The sequence below is a fragment of the Lithobates pipiens genome, unplaced genomic scaffold, assembly GCF_037356315.1.
Source record: "Lithobates pipiens isolate NorthernLeopardFrog02 unplaced genomic scaffold, aLitPip1_a1.2 Scaffold_18, whole genome shotgun sequence".
NCBI lineage: Eukaryota > Metazoa > Chordata > Amphibia > Anura > Ranidae > Lithobates > Lithobates pipiens.
In genome coordinates this window covers 510,343,278-510,357,246 of record NW_027507758.1, presented here as the reverse complement: position 1 = coordinate 510,357,246, position 13,969 = coordinate 510,343,278, and the positions used below count along the sequence as shown (strand labels likewise).

Here is a 13,969-nt window from a genome sequence, read left to right as displayed (position 1 = left end):
CAGAGAGTCGCAGCTTATATCAGGGTCACCAGAGAGCCCCTTACATCGGAGTCCCCAGAGAGCCTCAGGTTTGCATCAGGGTCCCCAGAGAGCCCCCCCGCCACTTACATCAGGGTGCCCAGAGAGCTTTCCCCTAACATCAGGGTCCCCAGAGAGCCCCTCCTTATATCAGGTTCCCAGAGAGCTCCCCTTACATCAGAGTCCCCAGAGAGCCTCAGGCTTGCATCAGGGTCCCCAGAGAGCCCCCCCCTTACATCAGGATCCCCAGAAAGCCCCCCTTACATCAGGGTCTCCAGAGAGCCCCCCTTACATCAGAGTCCCCAGAGAGCCTCCCTTACATCAGGATCCCCAGAGAGCCTCCCTTACATCAGAGTCCGCAGAGAGCCCCCCGCTTACATCAGGGTCCCCAGAGAGTCCCCCACTTACATAAGGGTCCCCAGAGAGTCCCGCCTTACATCAGGGTCCCCAGAGAGCCTCCCCCTTACATCAGGGTCAGCAGAGAGCCCTCCACTTACATCAGGGTCCCCAGAGAGCCCCTCCTTACCTCAGAGTTCCCAGAGAGTCGCTGCTTTATATCAGGGTCACCAGAGAGCCCCTTACATCGGAGTCCCCAGAGAGCCTCAGGCTTGCATCAGGGTCCCCAGAGAGCCCCCCCCCCCCACTTACATCAGGGTGCCCAGAGAGCTTTCCCCTAACATCAGGGTCCCCAGAGAGCTCCCCTTACATCAGAGTCCCCAGAGAGCCTCAGGCTTGCATCAGGGTCCCCAGAGAGCCCCCCCTTACATCAGGATCCCCAGAAAGCCCCCCTTACATCAGGGTTTCCAGAGAGCCCCCCTTACATCAGAGTCCCTAGAGAGCTTCCCTTACATCAGGATCCCCAGAGAGCCTCCCTTACATCAGAGTCCGCAGAGAGCCCCCTGCTTGCATCAGGGTCCCCAGAGAGTCCCCCACTTACATAAGGGTCCCCAGAGAGCCTCCCCCTTACATCAGGGTCAGCAGAGAGCCCCCCACTTACATCAGGGTCCCCAGAGAGCCCCTCCTTACCTCAGAGTTTCCAGAGAGTCGCTGCTTATATCAGGCTCACCAGAGAGCCCCTTACATCAGAGACCCCAGAGAGCCTCAAGCTTGCATAAGGGTCCCCAGAGAGCCCCCCCCCCCACTTACATCAGGGTGCCCAGAGAGCTTTCCCCTAACATCAGGGTCCCCAGAGAGCCCCACCCTATATCAGGTTCCCAGAGAGCCTCCCCCTTACATCAGGGTCTGCAGAGAGCCCCCCCACTTACATAAGGGTCCCCAGAGAGTCCCGCCTTACATCAGGGTCCCCAGAGAGCCTCCCCCTTACATCAGGGTCAGCAGAGAGCCCTCCACTTACATCAGGGTCCCCAGAGAGCCCCTCCTTACCTCAGAGTTCCCAGAGAGTCGCTGCTTTATATCAGGGTCACCAGAGAGCCCCTTACATCGGAGTCCCCAGAGAGCCTCAGGCTTGCATCAGGGTCCCCAGAGAGCCCCCCCCCCCACTTACATCAGGGTGCCCAGAGAGCTTTCCCCTAACATCAGGGTCCCCAGAGAGCTCCCCTTACATCAGAGTCCCCAGAGAGCCTCAGGCTTGCATCAGGGTCCCCAGAGAGCCCCCCCCCTTACATCAGGATCCCCAGAAAGCCCCCCTTACATCAGGGTCTCCAGAGAGCCCCCCTTACATCAGAGTCCCTAGAGAGCTTCCCTTACATCAGGATCCCCAGAGAGCCTCCCTTACATCAGAGTCCGCAGAGAGCCCCCTGCTTGCATCAGGGTCCCCAGAGAGTCCCCCACTTACATAAGGGTCCCCAGAGAGCCTCCCCCTTACATCAGGGTCAGCAGAGAGCCCCCCACTTACATCAGGGTCCCCAGAGAGCCCCTCCTTACCTCAGAGTTCCCAGAGAGTCGCTGCTTATATCAGGCTCACCAGAGAGCCCCTTACATCAGAGACCCCAGAGAGCCTCAAGCTTGCATCAGGGTCCCCAGAGAGCCCCCCCCCCCCACTTACATCAGGGTGCCCAGAGAGCTTTCCCCTAACATCAGGGTCCCCAGAGAGCCCCACCCTATATCAGGTTCCCAGAGAGCCTCCCCCTTACATCAGGGTCTGCAGAGAGCCCCCCCACTTACATCAGGGACCCCAGAGAGTCCTGCCTTACATCAGGGTCCCCAGAGAGCCTCCCCCTTACCTTAAGGTCCTCGGAGAGCCCCCCTTACATCAGGGTCTCCAGAGAGCCCCCCTTACATCAGAGTCCCCAGAGAGCCTCCCTTACATCAGGATCCCCAGAGAGCCTCCCTTACATCAGAGTCCGCAGAGAGCCCCCCGCTTACATCAGGGTCACCAGAGAGTCCCCCACTTACATAAGGGTCCCCAGAGAGCCCCCCTTACATCAGGATCCCCAGAAAGCCCCCCTTACATCAGGGTCAGCAGAGAGCCCCCCTTACATCAGAGTCCCCAGAGAGCCTCCCTTACATCAGGATCCCCAGAGAGCCTCCCTTACATCAGAGTCCGCAGAGAGCCCCCCGCTTACATCAGGGTCCCCAGAGAGTCCCGCCTTACATCAGGGTCCCCAGAGAGCCTCCCCCTTACATCAGGGTCAGCAGAGAGCCCTCCACTTACATCAGGGTCCCCAGAGAGCCCCTCCTTACCTCAGAGTTCCCAGAGAGTCGCTGCTTTATATCAGGGTCACCAGAGAGCCCCTTACATTGGAGTCCCCAGAGAGCCTCAGGCTTGCATCAGGGTCCCCAGAGAGCCACCCCCCACTTACATCAGGGTGCCCAGAGAGCTTTCCCCTAACATCAGGGTCCCCAGAGAGCCCCTCCTTATATCAGGTTCCCAGAGAGTTCCCCTTACATCAGAGTCCCCAGAGAGCCTCAGGCTTACATCAGGGTCCCCAGAGAGTCCCCCCCTTACATCAGGATCCCCAGAAAGCCCCCCTTACATCAGGGTCTCCAGAGAGCCCCCCTTACATCAGAGTCCCCAGAGAGCTTCTCTTACATCAGGATCCCCAGAGAGCCTCCCTTACATCAGAGTCCGCAGAGAGCCCCCCGCTTACATCAGGGTCCCCAGAGAGTCCCCCACTTACATAAGGGTCCCCAGAGAGCCTCCCCCTTACATCAGGGTCAGCAGAGAGCCCCCCACTTACATCAGAGTCCCAAGAGAGCCCCTCCTTACCTCAGAGTTCCCAGAGAGTCGCTGCTTATATCAGGGTCACCAGAGAGCCCCTTACATCAGAGACCCCAGAGAGCCTCAAGCTTGCATCAGGGTCCCCAGAGAGCCCCCCCCACTTACATCAGGGTGCCCAGAGAGCTTTCCCCTAACATCAGGGTCCCTAGAGAGCCCCTCCTTATATCAGGTTCCCAGAGAGCCTCCCCCTTACATCAGGGTCTGCAGAGAGCCCCCCCACTTACATCAGGGACCCCAGAGAGTCCTGCCTTAGATCAGGGTCCCCAGAGAGCCTCCCCCTTACATCAGGGTCAGCAGAGAGCCCCCCACTTACATCAGGGTCCCCAGAGAGCCCCTCCTTACCTCGGAGTTCCCAGAGAGTCGCTGCTTATATCAGGGTCACCAGAGAGCCCCTTACATCAGAGACCCCAGAGAGCCTCAGGCTTGCATCAGGGTCCCCAGAGAGCCCCCCCACTTACATCAGGGTGCCCAGAGAGCTTTCCCCTGACATCAGGGTCCCCAGAGAGCCCCTCCTTATATCAGGTTCCCAGAGAGCCTCCCCCTTACATCAGGGTCTGCAGAGAGCCCCCCCACTTACATCAGGGTCCCCAGATAGCCCCCCCACTTACATCAGGGTCCCCAGATAGCCCCCCCCACTTACATCAGGGACCCCAGAGAGTCCTGCCTTACATCAGGGTCCCCAGAGAGCCTCCCCCTTACCTCAAGGTCCTCGGAGAGCCCTCTTTACATCAGATTTCCCAGAGAGGCCCTGCCTTGCGTCAGGGTCCCCAGAGAGCCCCCCCTTACATAAGAGTCCCCAGAGAGGCCCTGCCTTGCGTCAGGGTCCCCAGAGAGCCCCCCACTTACATCAGGGTCCCCAGAGAGCCCCCTAACATCAGGGTCCCCAGAGAGCTTCCCCTAACACCAGAGTCCCCAGAGAGCCCCTATTTACACCAAAGTCCCCAGAGAGCCCCCCCTTACATCAGAGTCCCCAGAGAGCTCCCCTTACATCAGAGTCCCCAGAGGGCCTCAGGCTTGCATCAGGGTCCCCAGAGAGCCCCCCACTTACATCAGGATCCCCAGAAAGCCCCCCTTACATCAGGGTCTCCAGAGAGCCCCCTTTACATCAGGATCCCCAGAGAGCCTCCCTTACATCAGAGTCCGCAGAGAGCCCCCCGCTTACATCAGGGTCCCCAGAGAGTCCCCCACTTACATAAGGGTCCCCAGAGAGTCCCGCCTTACATCAGGGTCCCCAGAGAGCCTCCCCCTTACATCAGGGTCAGCAGAGAGCCCTCCACTTACATCAGGGTCCCCAGAGAGCCCCTCCTTACCTCAGAGTTCCCAGAGAGTCGCTGCTTATATCAGGGTCACCAGAGAGCCCTTTACATCAGAGTCCCCAGAGAGCCTCAGGCTTGCATCAGGGTCCCCAGAGAGCCCCCACTTACATCAGGGTGCCCAGAGAGCTTTCCCCTAACATCAGGGTCCCCAGAGAGCCCCTCCTTATATCAGGTTCCCAGAGAGCTCCCCTTACATCAGAGTCCCCAGAGAGCCTCAGGCTTGCATCAGGGTCCCCAGAGAGCCCCCCCCTTACATCAGGATCCCCAGAAAGCCCCCCTTACATCAGGGTCTCCAGAGAGCCCCCCTTACATCAGAGTCCCCAGAGAGCTTCCCTTACATCAGGATCCCCAGAGAGCCTCCCTTACATTATAGTCTGCAGAGAGCCCCCCGCTTACATCAGGGTCCCCAGGGAGTCCCCCACTTACATAAGGGTCCCCAGAGAGTCCCGCCTTATATCAGGGTCCCCAGAGAGCCTCCCCCTTACATCAGGGTCAGCAGAGAGCCCTCCACTTAAATCAGGGTCCCCAGAGAGCCCCTCCTTACCTCAGAGTTCCCAGAGAGTCGCTGCTTTTATCAGGGTCACCAGAGAGCCCCTTACATCAGAGTCCCCAGAGAGCCTCAGGCTTGCATCAGGGTCCCCAGAGAGCCCCCCCCCACTTACATCAGGGTGCCCAGAGAGCTTTCCCCTAACATCAGGGTCCCCGGAGAGCCCCTCCTTATATCAGGTTCCCAGAGAGCCTCCCCCTTACATCAGGGTCTGCAGAGAGTCCCCCCACTTACATCAGGGTCCCCTCAGAGGCCCCAGAGAGCCCCTCCTTATATCAGGGTCACCAGAAAGAGGGCGGGCAATGAGAGATGATGTAATCTGCACATGGCTTCACAGTGAGAGTGGAACAGCGGCGATGCAGAGTGAGCGGTAAGAGATAATGTCACCTCTCTGCTCTTTCGCCCGGCTCTCCCTTACTGACTGCCGCACAGCTGCAGAAAGGCCATGGCCCGATAGTGGGCCGCAACCCTGTGGTTGGGGAACCCTGGGACTCAGGGCTATGGGCCCCAGATTCAGGGTTATAGCCCCAAAACCCACCCCCTAGCGATGCCACTGGCTGTCACTGAAACTGGCCCACTGAGCCATCGGCCCACCAGGAAACTCCCGGTAGTCCCAATGGCGAGTACATGCCTGGCCCAATGTAATACGAAAAGGGGCAATGCAGCCCTAATAAACTGACAACAGAGAAAGTTAATGGCAAAGAGGCCTCTCACCACTGTAGGTTGTCCCTGGGTTCCAGACAGTGGCTATCGAAAAATCTCTCTTTCAAACTGGTGTTTCACAACAACTCCAGATGGTCCTCCACTTGAAGGTCAGGAATAGCTTTGGACTCTCACCAAAGAAAAGATCAGCCACAGTCTCTTATTATTAGGGACTGTCCATGATTTGGAGCAATGTCCCTCTGTCCCTCTTTCCTCCTCATTTGCCCCTCATTTTGATCTGATCCATATAGTTGTATATAAAATGTACTTTTTATGTTTCAAAAAGTGTTTTCCAGTGGTAATGAATAATCGCACCTGTTAGTGTGTGAAACGCGTCTACCATTTGAACTGTCTGTCTGTCTACACTTGGGATGTTCGTTTATTAAAGGGGAGGACCATCTGAATTTTTTTTTACAGACACACAAACATTGTAGCTGCTGACTTTTAATAAGATCACTTACCTGTCCAGGGTTCCCGCAATGACGGCCGCCCGAGGCCAACCCATCCCTCAGCTTTTGGGTCCCCGCGCCGCCATTCACTGGCACCGCCTTGCAGCTTCACTGCCAATTTCCTACTGCGCATGCACACAGTTCTCAGAACACACCGCGCCCCATTCCCCAGAAGACAACACGAGGAGGAGAAGACTGAAGATCACCACGGAGTAGGAAGAGGCAGATTAGGACAATCTGCTTAGCAACAGGCATGTCTGGTAAATAAAAAAAAAAAAAAAAAATCATTTTTATTTTCATATTTTTTGGAACATTTTATTGTAATTTTGTTTTTTAGGGTGGCCCTCCGCTTTAAATAAGAATTTTGATGGATCTTGGAGTGCAGCCATTTCTTCAGTGTTGAAGTGTTTTCCAGTGGAAAAACCTTTCATCTAATTTCTAAATTGCTGCATTTGTACATTTTAAAAGCCAGTATAAAGGAATAGTGGTGGCTAAAAAAAAAGCACTTGTGGATTCATTTTGGGGGGAGGGGAGCGTTAGATGTATTAGTAGATTTAGATACACTATATAAATTGAAGAATAAAAGTTTTACTTGAATAAATAAATAAAAAAATGCTGACCATTGCAAGTATTAAATGTTCTTTCTCAACAAAGTAACAACTACTTCTACAGGACAGCTTGTGCTTTTGAAAAACAACAGACTTGCTGGTTGGATCACCAGGTAAAAATAAAGGAAAGAAAGCCTAGCAAAAGAAAACAAATGCGGCCATCACATCTAAGAATTGGTAAGATGCAATATAATATAATAAATATTTGCTTTTCGCTTTAATATCACATTAAGTTAACAGAATACACGTTCTGGCTTCCTCAGAACTGCGGTTTGCTACACTTACAAATGCACTTCATAGCAAACATAACAAATACATTTTATTATGAAACAGCACAGGGAATAGCACATGCTCAGCTCAGCCGTGAAAGGCACTATCTGTAAATAACAAGAACTACATAAATAACATTTGAAGAGCATTATCTCATTATTGCTGATCATTCCTTTGACCCTTTTTCATAGGCATGAAGATTGATCTTCCATTACTACGAGGCTTACACAGTCATCCAGCAAGATTGTATCTCCTGCTAAAAGTAATTAGTGATAGGAACTGAATGAGAGGGTGGTCCTTCATATGTAAATGTCACTTAGGCCTTGAGAAATGTGACATTTTATTCCACTCAATTATCTCAAACAGCAGTTGGAAGTTCACTGGATGATAAAATCAAACCTATGAACAATAGCAAGTATCATGAGCTTACACATCCATGAATGCAATCAAGTTTTGTTTTACTTATTGTTAAAGCTGATTTGTCACAAATTAAGCAGTGTTGTGAGACAGACAAAAAAAAAAAATGTAGAAATCAGCTTTACTTTTTAAATTTATCCTGCCATGGCAAAGTAATCAGCAGTGTAAATAATTGATTTTGGATCTTTTTATTTACAAAATTCAACTCTACGGCAAGAAGCTGCAAGAAGAGTAAGGAGCTCTTGACACTGCTATGTTCTTTAAAATACCTTTCACTCTACCCTTTCATTACAGTGGGGGTGATTTACGAAAGCCGTGCACCAATAGCAGAGGCGCGGGCAGAGGCGCAACGCACATTTCCATATTTACGAAATGGTACGCCGGTAACAGAGCGCAAATCCCAATTTACTATAGCAATCTCAGCACGTGGGAGAATGCAATCTGTGCGCCACTATGGACATGGCGCACGGCATGTTCAAATCAATATTGACAGACGATGGATGTGCCAATATTATGGGGTGATGTGAGGAAGTTTAATAACAGCTGCCCGAGTAACAAATATACCCAAAATAGAATGAGAAAGTAACTTTTTCAGAGAAAGCCTGCTGTGCCCGCAAGTACATTTAGAACTGCGAGAGATCAATGCAGTGTGCATGCGCAAACGGCTGTTACGCTCGTTCACGTGCGTTTGTTCACTGCGCTGCAAAATCTTAGTAAATGTTAAGCAACGTATACGCAATTGCATGGGCTGAATGGGCGCACCTCTAAACTTGACAATTTTTTTTTTTTTTTTACGCTGGTTCACCTCTATGTATTTTTTAACCACTTAAGCCCCGGACCATTTTGCAGCTAAAGGACCAAGCCCCTTTTTGTGATTCGGCACTGCGTCGCTTTAACTGACAATTTGCGCGGTCGTGTGACGTGGCTCCCAAACAAAACTGCCATTCTTTTTTCCCACAAATAGAGCTTTCTTTTGGTGGTATTTGATCACCTCTGCGGTTTTTATTTTTTGCTCTATAAACAAAAATAGAGCGACAATTTTGAAAAAAAATGTAATATTTTTTACTTTTTGCTATAATAAATATCCCCCAAAAATATATAAAAAAACTTTTTTTTCCTCAGTTTAGGCCGATACGTATGCCTCTACATATTTTTGGTAAAAAAAATCGCAATAAGCGTTTATTGATTGGTTTGCGCAAATGCTATAGCGTCTACAAAATAATATATTAATCTTTTTTTTTTTACTAGTAATGGCGGCGATCAGCGATTTTTATTGTGACTGCGACATTATGGCAGACAAGTCGTACAATTTTGACACATTTTTTTGGACCATTGACATTAATACAGCGATCAGTGCGATTAAAAATGCACTGATTACTGTAAAAATGTCACTGGCAGTGAAGGGGTTAACCACTAGGGGCAGTGTAGGGGTTAAGTGTGTGTTTTTTTACTGTAGAGGGCGTGGCTTTGCGTGTGACATCACTGATCGTCTTTCCCTATGACAGGGAACAGACGATCAGTGACAGGCTCACTAGGGAGCACGAGGAGAGGTTTGTTTACACTTACCTCTCCCCGTTCTTCAGCTCTGTGACCGGATCGCGGGACACCAGCGGCGATTGGGTCCACGGGTCCCACAGTCACGGAGCTCAGGACCGGGTCGCGAGTGCGCCGCGACCCACGGCTGGGCACTTAAAGGGCAACATACCTGTATGTGCTTGTGCCCAGCCATGCCATTCTACCGACGTATATCGGTGGGAGGCGGTCCTTAAGTGGTTAAAGGAGATTTTCACACAGGTCATGTTAGCATGTTACGTTGCCAATATGTGACATGCACCTTGTTAAATTACGTCAATCAAGTTTTGTCAAGAGAGTACATTTGGGTGTCCTTATAGAGTGTGTGACACGTGTATTCTCTCTTTGTATTTTGTTTGTTATGTCTTTACAAAACAGATGTGTTTTAGAGAAAGTATTTTTTACTTTTGTTTCTTTTTTTGGGGGGTATTTTTCACTGAAATATTTTTGATGTTGTCAATGTTTGTTAGTTTCACTTTGATTTAATTGTCTGTGCTGCATTATTTAGCAAAATCGTCCTCAAGATGTTGTGACTAAAATGTCTAAATCCTGTTCATTTCCTCTGCAAAATGGTCAGACCTCAAAACTAGTTTCTGCTAGTGTCTCAAATTAACATACATGTGTTTTTTGCTTTCCTTGCTCTTCTCTAATGCCCCGTACACACGAGCGGACTTTTCAACATCAAAAGTCTGACGGAATGATTCCGGCAGACTATTCGAACGTGTGTGGGCTGCAGCGGACTTTTGATTTGCAAAAGTCTGGCAGACTTTAGAAATGGAACATGTTTCAAATTTTTCCGACAGAACTCTGCCGGACCCAGAAATCCGCTTGTGTGTGTGCTAGTCTGACGGACTAAAACCGACGCTAGGGCAGCTATTGGCTACTGGCTATGAACTTCCTTATTCTAGTCCAGTCATACGTCATCACGTTCGAATCCGTCGGACTTTGATGTGATTGTGTGTGGCCAAGTCCGTTCATTCGGAAAGTCCGTCAGAACTCTGTCAGAACTCCGTCAGAACTCCGTCGAAAGTCTGTCGGACTTAAGTCCTGTCGTGTGTACGCGGCATTAGTCCTGTTTTGTTGAACAATACAATTTGTAGAAAATTTGTATGTGTTTTGTAAATAATTTGTTTTGCAGATACATGCTCAATCCAAGTAATGCATTTTATACCCCCCCCCCCCTCCCCCCAAACAATTTTCATGCAACAGATTTCCCAGCTGCAGCTTAATTAGGCTGATTGACATGACAAAACAAAAAAAGGTGTGATTTGTCTAAAAGCTACTTTCCTGGTGCCTTCACGGTAGCATATGCATGTATTGTGTGCATGCTGCCAAGGATAGGAACCAGGAAAGGAAAATTACAGAGAGGTAAGTATTCAATTTTCCATTTTAGCGCAGTGGTTCTCAGCCTCAGTCATCACGTACCCCCGACAGGACATATTTGGGAATTTATTTTAGCTAAATAGCTGTCCAAAATATCAAGCCATTGACTCTGATTTAAAGCACCTGTGCAAAATGAAGATAAACCTGAAAACATGGCCTGTTGTGGCTACTTGAGGACTGGGTTGAGAACCATTGATTTAGAGCACTGAGCTAAAATTGTGTTGTGGGCATTTGAGGGAAACCAAGTGACTGTTAGAACCCCTGCTTGTCTTTTTCAGGTTGGGCTTTGTGTCCCTTTGCTGAAAATTGGCTTCACTTCCTGTCACATAGCCAAACAGGAAATGAGGGTAATACCATGTCTTTCCTTGGTTAGTTAGATTGCCCTTGATACAGGTCAATCTAACTAGCGTCCCCATTAGGCATATTGCACTCTAGCACTTGTTGTGTACACCCCAAATTATTAGGTATTTGGGGGTTTATTAAAGGCAAATCCGCTCTGCAATAGAAGTGCACTCGCTGTAAATCTGAGGGGAAGCACTGGTGATCTTATCATCCAATCACGTAGAAGCAAAGATGCTGTTTTTTTATTTTCCTTGCATGTCCCCCTCGGATCTCCAGCAACTGCACTTTTAGTGCACTTGTAGTGCAAAGTTGAGTTGCCTTAAGTAAATAAACCCCAAAGTCCAAGATACCTAATAATTTTGGATATAAACAGATCAATGCTAGAGTGAAATTCACCTAATGGGGAAACTATTTAGATTGACATGTGCATCCCCAAGAAAAGACATTGGTAGGGTTTTACCCTCACTTCCTGTTTGGCTGTGACAGGAAGTGAATACATTTGAAGGAGAAACTAGCAAAATTTGGGAGGGGTCTTCACCCTATCAGGGGTGCAGACATCCCCAAAAACTGACAAGACTTCTAATCCCTCTGCTCTCTATCCCCAAGCAAAAATAAGAAAGGATTTCATTTAGTTTAACTTTGTAAAGACACATTCCTAAATTCAACTGTGATGCATGTCAATGACTTAGACTTTGTTTAATAGAAAACACCAGTTGCCTTTCACTATAACCATTTTCTAGTCCAGTCCCGGAAATATGCATCTGCTTTACTATTATTAATTTCCATAAAAATTGGGTTCCTGAAGCTAGATGCGCCAAATCCATCTAGATGTGCCACCGCTGTGTATGTTAGATGCGCAACTGCGGTGTGCGTAGCGCATATCTGGTTTCCGGAAGCGGTGGCCAGCGCAAAGGAATGACATCACGCCACTCCAGGAAGTTGCTTGTACTGCTGCTAATTTCTTCCCACCACCATGCCCCACTCACTGTACTCTGAGGAAGAGATGATCCTTATTTGCAAATTAAGACAAATTTTTATTTATTTTTATGGGGTGGTGTTTGTGTGGGTCATGTGTATGTCTAAATGATTTGGCCGCAAAACACACACCTACTTCCTGTGTACACATTCACTACCGGGCGCAAACTTTAACAAACGGTATGTACATTGTGGTGTGTTGTGGTACATTGTTTGCTGCATGCTTTGTACAATGAATGACACCACAGTGCTACACACATAGAGCAGGTGTGCTGCCATTCATTGCGGGAATGCATGGTAAGGCGAGTTTAACTGCACATTTCCTCAGTGCAAACCTGTGAATAGGCCCTCAGGTATTAAAACATCTAAACCACAAATTAATGATGCTTTACATTAAAACTAAATACACTATTTAAAAAAAAAGCTGTTAAAAGAATGGAAAGCCTTTGCTAGTGTTCGTTAACTAAATGCATTTGAGAAAGTTTTGCACTAATAGGCAATGCCTGGATAAGTTTTAAAAAAGACTGGTCATGTTAACACATTGACAATAAAATGAGACATTATTCATTACCATTCCCTAGATATGTGTACATTTTTAATTTACATTATAGTCTGAAGAGCACAAATCCCTGGCTGACATCTAAAAACTCAAATGACATGAATGTAGATTATATTATAGTATGATCTTGTGCCGTCAGGAAGAGACCAATAAAGTAGTAAATTGTTTACTGTCACTAGGCTTGTAATTTATAGTATATATCAGGGGTAATGAATTAAAAGCCACGGAGGTCCAATCAGTACAATGTTCTTCCAGCAGAGGTCTGAGTGGCATGTTTGTGCAAAGACGCAGATCCTTCACATCACAGCCCCGCTCTCCTCTTAGGTTAGGTTCACATCTCTGTGGCTGGAGAATATTTCCAGTGTTGAACGTGTTCCTGACCTGCAGAGAAATGTGTTGTACTTTACCAGATGTGTAGTTGGGCAATAATTCTTAAAGACATCCCCAGCTATGACACATTTTTGCACGCACCACCGCATGATGCTGGAGTACCACATAGCTTGGCACATGTAATTTAAAAAAAAGGTCAGGACTTCTTTCCCTGCCTTTCTCATGGGTAGAGCAGCCCTTTAAAATGAATGGGCTGCCACACCTGTGACATGTGCACACAAATGTGCATGCAGAGATCTGAACTTAGCCTCATATTACAGTCCATCTCTTTACATCATTGTTCCCTCCCCTTCACATCAAAATCTCCTTTTCAGATTACTGTCTTCATCCCCCCATTACTGTCCCCAGCCCTCCTCACATTACTGTCCTTAGCACTCCTTCATTACTATCCTCAGCCCCCCCCCCCCCTCACATTACTGTCCTTAGCGCCCTCCATTACTGTCCTCAGCTCCCCCTCATATTACTGACCTCACCCACCCATTACTGTCCTCAGCCCCCTTTTCCTTGACTGTCCTCAGCCCCCCTTACATTACTATCTTTAGCCCCCACATAATTGTCCTCAGCCCCCCATTACTGTCCTCAGCTCCGCCCCTTACTGTCCTGAGCCCCTCTAACTGTCCTCAACCCCCACATAATTGTGACAAAGTAATTTCTGCGCCGCTTGCCCTCAACTTCACGCAGTGATGTGAGAAAGATGAGAAAAATACAGAGGAGAATAAGTGAAATAATAAACGAGGTTAGTGAGGACTCCTTATGTTATGCTACTTATGTTTTTTTGCACAATTACGTATAGTTTTATATACTGTTTTTGTGCTTGTTTGCAAAATTAAAGTGGGCTGGTCTGGATGAAGTCCAGGGCCAAATTTTTGTCCCAGTCCAGCCCTGTATATATGATAAACTGTTATAAAATAGACATGTGCGATTAGTTTCGTACGAATCGCAAATTCGTACGAATTTCCCTAAATTCGTACGTTCGGGAGGATCCAGAATACAAATTGCCATGCGTCCGAATTTTGTACGCAATACGAACTTTTGTTTACGAATTTCGGATCAGTTGTCATCGCATCGACGACTCAGTCATTTTGCTTATTATGAGGGGCTCCCACCATCCTTGTGCTATGGTGATTTCCTCCTGGGGCTGTACCTCTGCTGTGCTCATTATGAGGGGTTTCCACCATTCCTGTGCTGACATACTGAGCATAGCAGGGGTACAGCCCCAGGAGGAAGTCAGCACAGCACA

The 13,969-nt window shown here is 48.6% G+C and overlaps 1 long non-coding RNA gene across 1 annotated transcript in view; it reads right to left on the bottom strand.

Annotated features, from left to right (window-relative positions):
* The window catches only part of LOC143988835 (uncharacterized), an 89,595-nt gene that overhangs the window by 24,740 nt on the left and 50,886 nt on the right, over positions 1 to 13,969 (bottom strand). Inside the window, exon 2 of the long non-coding RNA XR_013276924.1 lies at positions 6,226 to 6,470. This is a non-coding gene — a long non-coding RNA (uncharacterized LOC143988835). The remainder of the gene's footprint in view (positions 1 to 6,225; positions 6,471 to 13,969) is intronic.